Raw genomic sequence first — 14619 nt, 5'->3', positions numbered from 1 at the left:
ATACAAAAACACATTTTTCTCTCAACCAATGTCCCAAGTTTCCCATACCCAAATGATACACATTCTCACTAGCCTAAGCTAATTAAAGATCCAAACTAAGGACATTTATTATTTTTCACTTAAGGGTAGTGATGTGCTAACGTTAATAACAAAAGGGATTAAATAGGCTCAAATTTGGCTAACAATGGTTGGTGAAAGGTAGGCTATTTGGATAAGTGAGTTAAATGAAATTATGGCCTCAATCATATAAATGCATTCATACACATAATAATGGACATATAGAATCAAACAAATCAAAGATTACAATCATAGAAAGAGAATAATGCACACAAGAATAAAAAATAAGTGGTTATATGATGTAACCACACAATTAGGCTCAAAACTCACATGCTTGTGTTCTTAGCTCAAAAACCATGTTCCAAAATAAATTCTTCAAGCAAGTTTGTCACAAAAAATTTTCTTCAAATTGGTAGGGTGCCCTAAAAACAATTTTTCTTGGAAAAGAAATCATCACCCTAACCAAGTAGTCCTGACATAAAAAGAAATGGTAAAATATATACAAATTTTAACTAACATGCAATCTATCATGAAATGCAACAACTAACTAACAAAGAAAATCAAGAATTGGTGTTGAAAAAGGAAATTATTACCCATGGAGATCAGTCGGACGACCTCCCCACACTTAGAAATTTGCACTGTCCTCGGTGCATGCAAAGAAGAGCAAGGTGGACGGGTAGCTACAATTGATGAGCTCTTTCAAAAGGTTGTGCGGGTGAACTTGTTTGTTGCCCCATTAGAAGCTTTTCCGTCCCTTTTCTTCTTGGTGGCCAACCTAAAAGGAAAGAAAAAGAAAGAAAATTAAGCCTATAACGAAGATATCAAAGCAAATAGAATATAGGCGAGGGCTAATGCCAAATAAGAATAGGGTCCTCACTACATGTTAGCTACGCATGTGAGTGAGAAAGCAATATAGGCAAAGGGCATATCAACTAATACTTGATGCAAGAGGAAAGTCAAAGCATAATTGAATAACATGAAGAGCATGTTGCATCAAGCTTAATCAATAATTGACACAAACAAGATTAATGAGAAGCATGAGAGCAATTGGTCCTATCCTTACTCAATGATAATGAGGTACAAAAACAAGGGATCATGAGTTAGGAAGGATTAAAGCGCTAATCTTGTGTGTAGAGCAAATATTACAATTAATGCCAAACAAGTCACAAAGCACCAAGATTAATCAAGAAATTCTCAACAATTGAATATAAGAATCCAACACCATTATTCAAATAAGAAACTCAGAAAAAAATAAAGTAAAGACAGGCTATAAAAACAAAATGAAAATGCGAAGAATAAAAGTATGCGAATGCAATAGACAAAAGAAAATGGAAGATGAGAAAAAAACTCTTTTTTTTTACCAGCGCGGATGCCTCATGCACGCTTGCGCGCCGATGCGCAGTTGGCCAAAAGACGCGTACGCGCCAGGTGCGCGCACGCATGGGTTGCAGGCGCAGAATAGGCACAAACTGGGCATAACTCTCTAGAACATGTACCAGGAGGCAGGTGGCGCTATCGGCGCGCACGCGCACAGCGTGCATGCGCGCATTGCGCAATTAGCTTCAAGGACGCGTACGCGCCAGGTGCGCGTATGCGCGGGTGGTTTGTGCTTCAGGCATGGTGCTGGCGCAGTGTAGGCGTAACTCTCGGGTCAATATATGGAGGGGTGAGATTTTTCAATCCACGCATCCGCGCACATGGCGTGCTTGCGTGGATGGTCGAAAATGCTTGAGGCGTGCGTACGCGCCAGGTGCGTGCACGCGCAGGTTGGTGCTCTATTTTTCAAAATTTTTCCATGTTCTTGCACCAATCCAAGCATTCCAAACCTCCAAACAAATACCCAAACACCATAAAATCTTATTTAACATATTAGACTACCAAATAGACTCAATAAACTACTCTAAATATGAATTTAAACCAATTCTACTAATATTTACAAAAGAGAAAATGAAAAGATATTACCATGGTGGGGTGTCTCCCACCTAACACTTTTGTTTATTGTCCTTAAGTTGGACTTATGGGAAGCTCCTTGTTATGGTGGCTTGTGCTTGAATTCATCTTGAAACCTCCACCAATGCTTGGTTTTCTATTGTGCTCCAAAATTTCTAATGAGTTGCAACAAGTCTTGATGGAGTCCTTTACAAGCTAAGGGTTCCCAAAATTGATCCTCATATATACCCGGATCCCAAATCTTATTTCTACACCCATCTTCAAGTTGATCATCACAATTCCAATTGGGTGAGAAGTGATCCGAATTCTCAAGTAAACACCAAAGCATCTTCCTAGACCCCTTTAGTTGAGAATTATACCAACCATTGCACTTAGACTTTAAGCTTCCAACCATAAGGAACCTTGATTGGCATTTCCACCCACTAACCAATTCTTTCTTACTCTTGACTCCACAAAGAGCTCTAAGTTGCCCATCCGTCTCAAGCAAATCATATTCAAGTGAGAAATTAAAGCTTAGGGATAAGAATTTTACCCACTTGAATATTGTGTTGGATGATGGTGACTTAGGAAGGGGAACCTCCCCACACTTAGTCAATGCGAGGTCTACGCCCTTGTGCTCTTCTTTGACTACCCCCACCTCTTCACAAGCTTCTTCAATTTCAACCTCTTCCTCTTGGTATCTCTCTTCCAATTCAATCTCTTCTTCATTGCTTACCAAGGGTATGGGAGGTTGTGCATCTTCTTCTTTGATCACAATTTCAAGCCCAATGGGAGAGGATTCAATTGTAGATAAAAAATTCTCAATGATCGAATCCATCTCTTAATCAACCTCTTCCAATCTTTCATCACTCATACTATGCCTTGGAGGTTGCGCATTATCCTCCTCAACATCATTTTCAAGTTCAATGGAAGAAAGTTCAACAACTTCCACAAGATCATCAACAATATCACTTGGTGTGGAAGTGTTCTCAAGCTTGGAATCCACCTCTTGTTCAACTTCCTCTAACTCTTCAACCACTTCTTCTTCTTCAACAATCTCTTCACTCTCCACTTGTTGCAAGACATACCTCATCTCCTTGTCCTCATGTTGAGATTCTAAAATCTCCTTCATGCTCCTTTCTTCGGTTGACTTTTTACATTCATCCGTGGAGATGTTTTGCTTGTTGCATGAGTCTCGTGAGTCCAAGGCGGCTTTAATTTTGGCAAGGTTAGCCTCGATAACTTCATAATTCTTTTGGGCTTCCTCTTGCTCCTTTTGATGGATTATTGCTTGAAGCCGATCCATTGCTTCTTTGAGATGATCCATTGGCTCTTGGATGGATGGATATTGGTGTTCTTCCATGGAGGGTTATGGTGGAAAGGGAAATTCATTATGTGGTTGAAAGTTATCATACATAGGAGGTGATTCATCTTGGTGATTGGTGCACGAATTGTGAATCACACTTTTCACAACGCGTACCACTAACCAGCAAGTGCACTGGGTCGTCCAAGTAATACCTTACGTGAGTAAGGGTCGAATCCCACAGAGATTGTTGGTTTGAAGCAATCTATGGTTATCTTGTAAATCTTAGTCAGGAAGTCAATTATGTTTATCAATTGAATTGTGAATAACCAGTAGAGCATAAATTAAAAGTTACTTGTTGTGCAGTAATGGAGAATATGTTGGAGTTTTGGAGATGCTTTGTCCTCTGAATCTCTGCTTTCCTCTGTCTTCTGATTCACGCACGCACGTCCTCCTATGGCAAGCTGTGTGTTGGTGGATCACCATTGTCAATGGCTACCTTCCATCCTTCTAGTGAAAACTACGCTCACGCGCTCTGTCACAGCACGGCTAATCACCGGTTGGTTCTCGATCCGGTTGGAATAGGATTTACTATCCTTTTGCGTTTGTCACTAACGCCCAGCCTTCAGGAGTTTGAAGCTTGTCACAGTCATTCAATCATTGAATCCTACTCGGAATACCACAGACAAGGTTTAGACTTTCCGGATTCTCATGAATGCCGCCATCAGTTCTAGCTTATACCACGAAGATTCTGATTAAAGAATCTAAGAGATACTCATTCAGTCGGATATAGAACGGAGGTGGTTGTCAGGCACACGTTCATGGTTTGAGGAAGGTGATGAATGTCACGAATCATCACCTTCATCACAGTTAAGCGCGAATGAACATCTTAGATAGGAACAAGCGTGTTTGAATGGAAAACAGAAACACTTGCATTAATTCATTGAGACACAGCAGAGCTCCTCACCCCCAACAATGGGGTTTAGAGACTCATGCCGTCAGAGAATACAAAGTTTAGATCTGAAATGTCATGAGATACAAAATAAGTCTCTAAAAGTTGTTTAAATACTAAACTAGTAGCCTAGGGTTACAAAATATGAGTGGACTATGATGGATGATGCAGAGGTCCACTTCTGGGGCCCACTTGGTGTGTGCTGGGGCTGAGATTTGAGTGAGTCACGTGTAGAGGCCATTTGTGGAGTTGAACGCCAGTTTTTATGCCAGTTTGGGCGTTCAACTCCAGTTTTTTATCCTTTTCTGGCGCTGGACGCCAGAATTGGGCAGAGAACTGGCGTTGAACGCCAGGTTACGTCGTCTATCCTTGTGCAAAGTATGGACTATTATATATTGCTGGAAAGCCCTGGATGTCTACTTTCCAATTCAATTGGAAGCATGCCATTTCGAGTTCTGTAGCTCCAGAAAATCCACTTTGAGTGCAGGGAGGTCAGAATCCAACAGCATCAGCAGTCCTTTTTCAGCCTGAATCAGATTTTTGCTCAGCTCCTTCAATTTCAGCCAGAAAAATACCTGAAATTACAGAAAAACACACATCTCATAGTAAAGTCCAGAAATATGAATTTTTCCTAAAAACTACTAGAAATAGACTAAAAACTAACTAAAACATACTCTAAACTATATGAAATTATCCCCAAAAAGCGTATAAAATATCCGCTCATCACAACACCAAACTTAAACTGTTGCTTGTCCTCAAGCAACTAGACAAATAAAATAGAAGACTAATAGGTTGAGAAGTAATAATATCTTAGAGTTTTTTGATTGAAGCTTAGATCCTAATTAGATGAGCGGGACTAGTAGCTTTTTGCTTCTGAACAGTTTTGGCATCTCACTTTATCCATTGAAGCTCAGAGTGATTGGCATCTATAGGAACTCAGAATTCAGATAGTGTTATTGATTCTCTTAGTTCAGTGTGATGATTCTTGAACACAGCTTCTTTATAAGTCTTGGCCGTGGCCCTAAGCACTTTGTTTTCCAGTATTACTACCGGATACATAAATGCCACAGACACATAACTGGGTGAACCTTTTCAGATTGTGACTCAGCTTTGCTAAAGTCCCCAATTAGAGGTGTCCAGAGTTCTTAAGCACACTCTTCTTTTTGATTTGGACCTTGACTTTAACCGCTCAGTCTCAAGTTTTCACTTGACACTTGCACGCCACAAGCACATGGTTAGGGACAGCTTGGTTTAGCCGCTTAGACCAGGATTTTAGTCCTTTAGGCCCTCCTATCCACTAATGCTCAAAGCCTTGGGATCCTTTTTATTTGCCCTTGCCTTTTGGTTTTAAGGGTTATTGGCTTTTTCTGCTTGCTTTTTTTTTTTTTTTTTTTTTGCAAGCTTTGTTCTTTGCTGCTTTTTCTTGCTTCAAGAATCATTTTTATGATTTTTCAGATTCTCAATAACATGTCTCATGTTCATCATTCTTTCAAGAGCCAATATATTTAACAGTCTTAAACAACAAATTCAAAAGATATATGCACTGTTCGAGCATTCATTCAGAAGACAGAAAGCATTGCCACCACATTTAACCAATTAGAATTTGTTTTATTTAAACTCGAAATTTTATTGCTTCTTATTCAAAAGATCTACTACTTTATTCATGTTTAATGATGATGAGAAAAATAAACTATAGCTTAATTGGAGATAAAATCAAAATAGATACTAATTACTACTATATGACTTCTAAGGTAAACTTTTTATAAGGACACTGTCACAGAGTTAAGGCAGAAATTAGAAATTAACAACCTTTATTCTGGGGGTATGGGGGTTCCTCTGATCCTTGGGAGGCTTGGTATTACAGAAGACTTTTGGCACTTCAGTTCCCTTAAGTCACGTCCCTGCTCCTCTTGTTCTTTAAGCATATGGGTCAGCATTTGACTATGTTCCTTCTGTTGTTTTATTATTTGCTCCATAGCTTCCTGTAGCTTGGTGACAGACGTCTCAAGATATTCCCAATACTCCGCTTGAGGAATTTCTGGGAGGAATTCCTGTGCTCTCTTCTTGATAAGATCATCCTGTGCTTGTTGTCTCTCCATTGATGCTTTGGTGATTGACTTTTCAATTAGGATATATTCAGTTATTCCCATCTTGATGCAATGAATCATCACTGCTCTTTTAACTGTGACTTCAGAACGGTTGCTGGTGGGCAACAGAGAACGCCCAATGAAATCCAGCCATCCTTTGGCAACTGGTTTGAGATCCTCCCTCTTGAGTTGATTTCGGGCGCCCTTTGTGTTGGTGGTCCACCTGGCTCCAGGGATACATATGTCCTCTAGAATCTTATCCAGGCCAATGTCTACTCTCATCATCCTCCTGTTGAAGGAGTCTGGATCATCCTTTAGCTGAGGTAGCTTTAATATCTCTCTGATCTTGTCAGGGGTGGTATGAACAATCTTTCCACTGACCATGGTCCGAAATTCGTAGCAGGCTGTTCCAGATAGTCTTTGCTTGTCAGTCTGCCATATATTAGCATAGAACTCCTGGACCATGTTCCTTCCTACTTTCGTTTCAGGATTAGCTAGGACTTCCCAGTTCCTGATTCGAATTTGCTCCTGGATCTCCGGATATTCATCTTCTTTCAGATCGAATCTAACTTCCGGGATCACTGATCTCAGTCCCATTACTTTAAGATAATGGTCTGAATGTTCTTTAGATAAGAACTTCCCTTGATTCCAAAGTGGTTTTGGAACGCTCTCTTTCTTGCCTCTAGGAGTGTATTGTTTCCCTTTGGGAGCCATGATCTTAGTGATTTCGGAAAAACACACCAAACTTAGAGGTTTGCTTGTCCTCAAGCAAAAGTAAAGAAAGGAGAGGGATAGAAGGAGATTGAGTAGCACTTGTTGATGAAGGAGGGGGGAGGCCGAACACAATTTAAAGGGGTGGGGGGGTTGGGTTTTCGAAAAATTGGAAGAGATAAGATAAAAAGATTGAGTTGAAAAAGATAAGATAGAAGATAGAGTTTAATTTTGAAAAGATATGATAGATTTTTGAAAAAGATAACTCTGAATTTTGAAAAAGATAATATGGATATTTGAAAAAGATATGGATTAGTTGAAAAGATTTTTGAGTGAAAAAGATAGATTTGTTTTCAGAAAAGATTTTGAAAAGAGTTGGATTGAATTTGGAAAGATGGATTTTTAGAAATTAAGGATTTTGGAAATCAGGGTTCTTGATATGTTCATGTAAAAATATGCATTGAAGCATAAAATTTGAAATTAAGATGGAAATACGTGTGGGATTACTGGATTTGGCTCCTCCCTGTCCTCCTGGCGTTTGAACGCCCAAACACTGCCTGTTTTGGGCGTTCAGCGCCCAGTTGCTGTCATTCCTGGCGTTCAACGCCCAGTGGGTGGCCATTTCTGGCGTTGAACGCCCAAATGCTGCCATTACTGGCGTTCAGCGCCCAGTGGATGCCCATTTTGGGCGCTGAACGCCCAAAATGCCCCTTTACTGGCGTTTTCTTGCCATTTAGCTCTTTTACTCTGTTTTGTGTGCCGAGGTCTTCTGTAAATGATTATTTACCTTGTTGTCAATGAACTCTATATAAAAAATAAAGATAGAAATAGGGCAAAATGCTTAGAGGATTGTTGCCCCATGGCTGGGTTGCCTCCCAGCAAGCGCTTCTTTATTGTCTTTAGCTGGACCTTGCTGAGCTTTTAATCTAGCTTCAGCCTTGAGCATTCTTGCTCAGTGTTGCCTTCAAGATAATGCTTGATTCTCTGTCCATTGACAATGAACTTCTTATCAGGATCAATATCTTGAAGCTCCACATAACCATATGGTGACACACTTGTAATCACGTATGGTCCCCTCCACCGGGATTTCAGTTTCCCGGGGAATAGCCTGAGTCTAGAGTTAAACAACAGGACCTTTTGTCCTGGTTTAAAGATTCTAGATGACAGCTTTCTGTCATGCCATTTTTTTTATTTTTCTTTATAAAGCTTGGCATTTTCGAAAGCTGTGAATCTGAATTCCTCTAGCTCATTTAGCTGGAGCAATCGTTTTTCTCCTGCTAATTTGGCATCTAAGTTTAGGAATCTGGTTGCCCAGTAGGCCTTATGTTCCAGTTCCACGGGCAAGTGGCATGCCTTACCATACACGAGTTGGTATGGAGAGGTCCCTATAGGGGTCTTGAATGCTGTTCTGTAAGCCCACAGAGCATCATCCAAGCTCCTTGCCCAATCCTTTCTACGGGTATTTACTGTCCGTTCCAGGATTCTCTTTAATTCTCTGTTAGAGACTTCAGCTTGCCCGTTGGTTTGTGGATGATATGGAGTGGCCACTTTGTGGCGAATTCCATACCGAACCATGGCAGAGTAAAGCTGTTTATTGCAGAAGTGAGTGCCCCCATCACTGATTAACACTCTAGGGACACCAAACCTGCTAAAGATATGTTTCTGGAGGAACTTCAGCACTGTTTTAGTATCATTGGTGGGTGTGGCAATAGCCTCAACCCATTTTGATACATAGTCAACTGCCACCAGAATATAAGTGTTTGAGTATGATGGTGGGAAAGGTCCCATGAAGTCAATTCCCCATATATCAAACAACTCTATTTCCAAGATTCCTTGTTGAGGCATGGCGTAACCATGAGGCAGATTACCAGCTCTTTGGCAACTGTCACAATTACATACAAACTCTCGGGAATCTTTATAGAGTGTGGGCCAATAGAAGCCACATTGGAGGACCTTGGTGGCTGTTCGCTCACCTCCGAAATGACCTCCATATTGAGATCCATGGCAATGCCATAGGATTCTCTGTGCTTCCTCTCTGGGGACACACCTACAGATAATTCCGTCTGCACATCTCTTAAAGAGATAGGGCTCATCCCACAAGTAGTACTTTGCATCAGTAATTAGTTTCTTTTTTTGTATTCTATTGTACTCCTTGGGTATGAACCTTGCAGCTTTATAGTTTGCAATATCGGCAAACCATGGTGCTTCCTGAATGGCAAATAGATGCTCATCAGGGAACGTCTCAGAGATCTCAAGGAAGGGGAGGGACGTCCCTTCCACTGGCTCTATCCGGGACAGATGATCAGCTACTTGGTTCTCTGTCCCTTTTCTGTCTCTTATTTCTATATCAAACTCTTGCAGAAGCAATACCCATCTGATGAGCCTGGGTTTTGAATCCTGCTTTGTGAGTAGATACTTAAGAGCAGCATGATCAGTATACACAATCACTTTTGATCCTACTAAGTATGATCTGAACTTGTCAATGGCGTAAACCACTGCAAGTAGTTCTTTTTCTGTGGTTGTGTAATTTTTCTGGGCATCATTTAGAACGCGACTGGCATAATAAATGACATGCAGAAGCTTGTCATGCCTCTGTCCCAATACTGCACCAATGGCATGATCACTGGCATCACACATTAACTCAAATGGCAATGTCCAGTCTGGTGCAGAAATGACTGGTGCTGTGACCAGCTTAGCTTTCAGCGTTTCAAACGCCTGCAGGCATGCTGTGTCAAACACAAATGGCGTGTCAGCAGCTAGCAGATTGCTTAGAGGTTTTGCGATTTTTGAAAAATCCTTGATAAACCTCCTATAGAATCCTGCATGCCCCAGAAAGCTTCTGATTGCCTTAACATTGGCAGGTGGTGGTAATTTTTCAATTACCTCTATTTTCGCTTGATCCACCTCTATTCCCTTGTTTGAGATTTTATGCCTAAGAACAATTCCTTCAGTCACCATGAAGTGACACTTTTCCCAGTTTAAAACTAGGTTAGTTTCTTGGCATCTTTTCAGAACAAGTTTCAGGTGATCAAGACAGGAGCTGAATGAGTCTCCATATACTAAGAAGTCATCCATGAAGACTTCCAGAAATTTTTCCACCATGTCAGAGAAAGTAGAGAGCATGCATCTCTGGAAGGTTGCAGGTGCATTGCATAGCCCAAAGGGCATCCTTCTATAAGCAAACACTCCGGATGGACATGTGAATGCTGTTTTCTCTTGATCCTGGGGATCTACTGCAATCTGGTTATAGCCTGAGTAGCCATCCAAAAAGCAGTAATAATCATGACCTGCTAGTCTTTCTAGCATCTGGTCTATGAATGGTAAAGGAAAATGATCCTTTCTGGTGGCTGTATTGAGCCTTCTGTAGTCAATACACATGCGCCACCCTGTAACTGTTCTTGTAGGAACCAGTTCATTTTTTTCATTATGAATCACTGTCATGCCTCCCTTTTTTGGGACGACTTGAACAGGGCTCACCCAGGGGCTGTCAGAAATAGGATAAATAATCCCAGCCTCCAGTAATTTGGTGACCTCTTTCTGCACCACTTCCTTCATGGCTGGATTTAGCCGCCTCTGTGGTTGAACCACTGGTTTGGCATTATCCTCCAATAGGATTTTGTGCATGCATCTAGCTGGGCTTATGCCCTTAAGGTCACCTATGGACCACCCAAGAGCTGTCTTGTGTGTCCTTAGCACTTGAATAAGTGCTTCCTCTTCCTGTGAATTTAAAGCAGAGCTTATGATCACTGGAAAAGTGTCACCTTCTCCTAGAAATGCATATTTCAAGGATGGTGGCAGTGGCTTGAGCTCTGGTTTAGGAGGTTTTTCCTCTTTCAGAAGAAAGTTCAGAGGCTCTTTCATGTCCCCTGAATCCTCCAAATCAGGCTGAACATCTTTAAAGATGTCTTCCAACTCTGATTCGAGACTCTCAGCCATGTTGATCTCTTCTACCAAAGAGTCAATAAGGTCAACTTTCATGCAGTCTGTTGATGTGTCTGGATGCTGCATGGCTTTGACAGCGTTCAATTTGAACTCGTCATCGTTGACTCTCAGGGTTATTTCCCCTGTTGGACGTCAATGAGGGATCGTCCAGTTGCTAGGAAGGGTCTTCCTAGAATGAGAGTAGCACTCTTGTGCTCCTCCATTTCCAGCACAACAAAGTCAGTGGGAAAGGCGAATGGCCCAACTCTGACAATCATGTCCTCAATCACGCCTGATGGGTATTTAGTGGAACCATCAGCAAGTTGGAGACATATCCGGGTTGGTTTAACTTCTTCAGTTAAGCCAAGCTTCCTGATAGTTGATGCAGGTATCAGGTTGATGCTTGCCCCAAGATCGCATAAAGCTGTCTTGGTGCAATCACCTTCTAATATGCATGGTATCAGAAAACTCCCAGGGTCTTTAAGCTTTTCAGGAAAGCTTTTCAGAATGACTGCACTGCATTCTTCAGTGAGGAGAACTCTTTCTGTTTCTCTCCACTCCTTTTTATGACTCAAGATCTCTTTCATGAACTTGGCATAAGAAGGTATTTGCTCAAGTGCCTCTGCAAATGGAATCTTTATTTCAAGAGTCCTTAGATAATCTGCAAAGCGAGCAAATTGCTTATCCTGCTCCTCTTTCCGGAGTTTTTGAGGATAAGGTATCTTGGCTTTATATTCCTCAACCTTAGTGGTTAAAGAAGCCTTTTTAGAGGGGTTGTTATCAGCACTTGTGTGTGTCTGATCCCTCACTGGCAATTGAATGCCAGAGTCAGAAGCTGGAGTGACGTTAGATGCCAGCTCACTGTCTGTTCCTGGCGCCTGAACGCCAGAAATGTGCCCCTGTTGGGCGTTCAACGCCAGATTCTTGCCCATTTCTGGCGTTGAACGCCAATCCTGCCTTGTTTCTGGCGCTGAACGCCAGTTTTGGGCATGGTCTGGGCGTTCAGCGCCAGCCTTCCACCCATTTTCTGGCGTTTTAGTGCCAGAATTATTTTTCCCTGGGCTCTTACTGTCCTCAGGGGAATCTTTGGTGGGTTGCTCATTTCTTGAATTTTTGATGCCTTGAGGTGGGGTATTTAATGTTTTCCCACTTCTTAATTGAACTGCTTGGCATTCTTCTGCTATTTGCTTTGATAGCTGCTGCTTTGTTTGCTTAAACTGTTCTTCCATATGTATATTAGCTATCCTTGTCTCCTGTAACCTGTCTTTGAATTCAGCTAGCTGCTTTGTTAGAAAATCTAATTGCTGATTGAATTCAGCAGCTTGTTTTACAGTACTGAATTCAGCAGTTACTGTTTTAACCTCTTCATTCATGGAAGGGTTGCTGCTTAGATACAGATGCTGATTACTGGCAACTGTATCAATGAGCTCTTGAGCTTCTTCAATTGTCTTTCTCATATGGATAGATCCACCAGCTGAGTAATCTAAAGACATCTGAGCTCCTTCTGCAAGCCCATAGTAGAAGATGTCTAACTGAACCCACTCTGAAAACATTTCAGAGGGGCATTTTTGTAGCATCTCTCTGTATCTCTCCCAGGCATCATAAAGAGATTCATTATCTCCTTGTTTAAAGCCTTGGATGTCCAGCCTTAGCTGTGTCATCCTTTTTGGAGGGAAATATTGATTCAGGAATTTTTCTGTCAGCTGTTTCCATGTTCTTATGCTGGCCTTAGGTTGGTTATTTAACCACCTCTTAGCTTGATCTTTTACAGCAAATGGAAACAGTAATAGTCTGTAGACATCCTGATCTATTTCCTTATCATGTACTGTGTCAGCAATTTGTAAAAATTGTGCCAGAAACTCTGTAGGTTCTTCCTGTGGAAGACCGGAATACTGGCAACTTTGCTGCACCATGATAATGAGCTGAGGATTCAACTCAAAGCTACTACTCCAATGGAGGGTATGCATATGCTACTCCATAGAAGCAGTAGAGGGGTTAGAATATGACCCAAAGTCCTCCTGGACTGTCCATTCCACTTATGTCCATGATGGATTATGGACATAACTTGGACTGATTATCTTTTTATTTATTTTATTTTATAAGAAGTAAATACTTAAATAAAATAAAATAACTAAAAAGAATTTGAATTTTGAAAATAAATTTTTTTTTTCGTAAAAAAAATTAATTAGTTAAAAAAAAGGAAATTTTTGAAAAAGAGGGAAGATATTTTCGAAAATTAGAGAGAGAGAGTTAGTTAGGTAGTTTTGAAAAAGTTAAGAAACAAACAAAAGTTAGTTAGTTAGTTGAAACAAATTTTGAAAAGATAAGAAGTTAGGAAGTTAGAAGAGATATTTTGAAAAGATATTTTTTTGAATTTAGTGAGAGAGAGAAAAACAATAAGATAGTACAAGATTTAAAATTTTTAGATCTAATGCTCCTTGTTTTGAAAATTTGGAGGGAAAACACCAAGGAACACCAAACTTAAAAATTTTAAGATCAAGACACAAGGAACTCAAGAACACTTTGAAGACTCACAAGAACACAAGAACATGAAGGAAGAACACCAAACTTAAAATTTTTAGAAAACCAAACCAAAATTTTGAAAATCAAAGGAAATCAACAAGAAAACACCAAACTTAAAGTTTGGCACAAGATTTAATAGAAAAAAATATTTTTGAAAAAGAAGGTTTTGAAAAGAGTATAAAAGATTCTAACCCAATACCAAGAACACAGATTAACGCTCTAGCCAAATGAGTTATGGGACCTTCAAAAATTTTAAGAAAGATTATTTTTGAAAACACCAAACTTAAAGTTTGGCACAGGATTTAATAGAAAAATTATTTTTGAAAAAGGTTTTTAAAAAATATGATAGCCAATTATCATGAACATAAACACCACGTTCTAAATAACTGAGCTATAAGTTTAAAGTATTTTAACAAGGGATAAATAATAAAAGACTCTAAAAAAAAAGGAAAGATTTTTCCTAATCTAAGCAACAAAATAATCCGTCAGTTGTTCAAACACGAACAATCCCCGGCAACGGCGCCAAAAACTTGGTGCACGAATTGCGAATCACACTTTTCACAACGCGTACCACTAACCAGCAAGTGCACTGGGTCGTCCAAGTAATACCTTACGTGAGTAAGGGTCGAATCCCACGGAGATTGTTGGTTTGAAGCAATCTATGGTTATCTTGTAAATCTTAGTCAGGAAGTCAATTATGTTTATCAATGAATTGTGATAACCAGTAGAGCATAAATTAAAAGTTACTTGTTGTGCAGTAATGAAGAATATGTTGGAGTTTTGGAGATGCTTTGTCTTCTGAATCTCTGCTTTCCTCTGTCTTCTGTTCACGCACGCACGTCCCCTATGGCAAGCTGTGTGTTGGTGGATCACCGTTGTCAATGGCTACCTTCCATCCTTCCAGTGAAAACTACGCTCACGTGCTCTGTCACAGCACGGCTAATCACCGGTTGGTTCTCGATCCGGTTGGAATAGGATTTACTATCCTTTTGCGTCTGTCACTAACGCCCAGCCTTCAGGAGTTTGAAGCTCGTCACAGTCATTCAATCCTTGAATCCTACTCGGAATACCACAGACAAGGTTTAGACTTTCCGGATTCTCATGAATGCTGCCATCAGTTCTAGCTTATACCACGG

This window comes from Arachis hypogaea, chromosome 19 (genome assembly GCF_003086295.3).
Source record: "Arachis hypogaea cultivar Tifrunner chromosome 19, arahy.Tifrunner.gnm2.J5K5, whole genome shotgun sequence".
In the NCBI taxonomy this organism is placed as follows: Eukaryota; Viridiplantae; Streptophyta; class Magnoliopsida; order Fabales; family Fabaceae; genus Arachis; species Arachis hypogaea.
This window is presented reverse-complemented; position numbering follows the sequence as displayed.